We start from the raw sequence: 2,982 nt of genomic DNA on the forward strand, positions 1-2,982 counted from the left end.
AAATGAACTTCCTGCCTTCACTCATCAAGCTACACTCTAAATTCTGGCCAATGTAAATGTCCCAAAAATTGACATATGGTATTTTGTTAAACTTTTAAAGAATCTCTATGATAGGGTGCACGGGGTCAATGCTGAGCCACCAGTGCAGACAGGGCCAACCAGTGAGCCCTACTGTCCTCCCTCGCCCCTCACAGGCCACCATGGGCAACGTGTTGACCGCCAGCTTGCTACCCGGGGGCCGTGGATGATGGGCTGCCTAACCAACCCCAGCATGTCAGAGGAGTGCCACCGGAAGTGCAAGGAGCTGTTTCCAATTCAGATGGAAGGGGTCAAGCTCACAAAGGTTTGAGTAACCACATCCAGGTCAATCACACAGTCACTCTCAGCACAACTGGGGAGTCCAACTACCACTTTGGGGTCATGTACGCGGGGAACAAGCAGCTGAGCCCCACAGAGGCGTTCCCCGTGCTGGTGGTGACATGAACAACAGTGGCAGCCTCAATGCTCAGGTCATTCATTAGCCGGACCCAGGGCTCAGGTCCAAGTTGGCCATCCAGACCCAGCAGTCCAAGTTTGTGAATTGTCAATTAGACGGGGAGTACCGGGGGCTCTGACTCCACTGCAACTGTGACCTTGGGTTACCCTGATGTGTTGGTGGGCTCAGGAATCCACGTGGCCCTCTACCTGCAGAACATCATGCCGAGCTGGGCCCTGGGCAGAGAACTGACTTACCAAATGCAGCTTGGAGGGGGAGGGCACCATCATGTCCCTGGTAGGCAAATACACACTGAGTGACTGGTTTGCAGCAGTCACACTGGGCCAGGCAGACATGCACGCAACGTAATAGCACAAAGCCAGCAATCAGCTGCAGGTGGGCATGTAGTTTGAGGCCAGCACACGGCTGCAGGAAACCAGTGTCTTCTTCGGATGCCAGCTGGACCTGCTTAAGGCCTGCTCTTCCGAGGCTCTGTGGACAGCAAAAAGAAAGCTGGAAAAGAAGCTCCCGCCACTACCCCTGACGCTGGTCCTTGGTGCCTTCCTGAAACACCACAAGAACAAGCTGCACTGCGGCTTTGGCTTCAACGCCAACAAAGCGCCCAGGACCCCACATCCGCCGCTATCTTCCCGCCCTACTGGGGTCGGGGGCTGCAGCAAGGAGGGGCCCTTGGCCCAGGCTGGCTGCTGAAGAGGGGGCTTTATAATTGGGAGCTGTGTCGGTGGTCTGACCATGGGGCAGTATACTCACTTGTCCTAGGATCCTAGAGGGGATTCTGGAGGCAAGCGCTGGAGGAACCGGCAGACTGACCACCACTTTGGGGAACAGCTGCCTGACCACCGCAATGTACCCTGAAGACCCTGACTGTGCCCCTCAGGAGGCAACAAGAGGATCTTTCCTGTCCCTAACCAGTCAGTCCTCCCTGCCCGACCTAACCCCCCTCCCCCATCTATCCCTCAGTATAAATCATGTTTATAAGTTATGGAAGAACTGGGACATTTTATAGAAAAACAAACAACAGCAACAACAAAATACAGATGGAAAAAAAGCCAAAAACAAAACAAAACAAAACAAAAAAACAACAGCAACAAAAAAAGAGAATCTCTGATATGCTGATAATCTTACCCTGCATTATGTTTCAATGTTCTTAGATATTATATCCCAACTACACTTTAGGTTTGCTGTAGGAAAGGAAGGAAGCCAAATGGTTATAGGACAAACAAGGAACCTGAGAAAGGGGAGGGTTAAATGCTTGGCCATGGGGATGCGACTTTCAGGCTCCTCAGAGCTTTAGAGTGACCACATGAAACTGGAGTTCCTTTAATGATACTGCTTTTTGAATAATCTGTAATTAGGAAGACCCACATGACTATTCCTCCCATTTAAATTCAACCAACAAGTAGCAAGAATCAATAGAGTTAATGAAAAAAGAAAAATTTCCCTCAAGAACATGGCCTGGGGGGCCATCACAAAGCATACAAGCTAAAGTTTTTGCCTTGCACGTGCTGGGATCCCATATGGGCACCACTTAACCTTGGTTGCTCCACTTCCCAAACAGCTAGCCACCCATGGCCTGGGAAATCAAGCAAGGATGGCCCAAAGCCTTGGGTAGGCCCTGCAGCTGTGTGGCAGATCTGCATGAAAGCTCCTTGCACCTGGCTTCATACTGGCTCAGTTCCAGCCCTTGTGGCCACTGGGGAGTGAACCAGCTGAGGGAAGACCTTTTCCTCTGTATCTCCTTCTCTCTGTTTATCTACCTTTCCAAAATAAATAAATAAATAAATCTTAAAGAACAAAAAAGGATATGACCATAAAGTGAGGTTCAGATACAGTTTGATGTTAATCAGGTGAAGAGCACGGGAAGAGATTCTTGATCCAGGAAAAACAAGCAAAGAAATAGGAAGCCCAAGCAGCAGCATGAATAAAGGTGTGAAGGCACAAAACAGCCTGGGACACACAGACAGGACAGGGAAACTCTGTTATAGAAGCACAAGATTCTGCAGGTGATGTTGAAGAGATTCTAGTGATTACGATGTAACAGGTACATGAAGTATGAAGACACCAACAAACCAACATATTCCAGCACAGGTGCCCCAGGTCCTTCAGTTCTTCTCCATCACTGATATTTTCAGAACCCCACCAAAGACCATTCCATTCTTCCCCTGGAAGCCAGCCTGACATACACAAACTGCTTCCTAAATTGAAGCTTTCCATTCAGCTCTTGCTACATAAGATGTGGTAGTATAAATATATATAACATATATATATATATATACATAAACATACATATGCATATGTATATACATATATACACACATATATATGTATATAGAAACATATATATTCAGCAACATATAGAACTGGATATTGCCTAAGACCTTGAAAAGAAGAGAAACACAGACAGAGGGTAAAGGTTCACTGGTTCCTGTACTGACACACTGTGCAGCCTGCTCCTCCCCTGCCTCCCACATGGCAGCCCTTGCATC

At 48.2% G+C, this 2,982-nt stretch overlaps 1 pseudogene; it reads left to right on the forward strand.

The window, feature by feature from the left end:
* The first annotated feature begins 247 nt into the window (after window positions 1-247).
* LOC121161170 lies at window positions 248-1,186 on the forward strand (annotated as a pseudogene).
* Window positions 1,187-2,982: the final 1,796 nt, after the last annotated feature.

This window comes from Ochotona curzoniae, unplaced genomic scaffold (genome assembly GCF_017591425.1).
Source record: "Ochotona curzoniae isolate NIBS_2020 unplaced genomic scaffold, NIBS_Ocur_1.0 contig_4667, whole genome shotgun sequence".
In the NCBI taxonomy this organism is placed as follows: Eukaryota; Metazoa; Chordata; class Mammalia; order Lagomorpha; family Ochotonidae; genus Ochotona; species Ochotona curzoniae.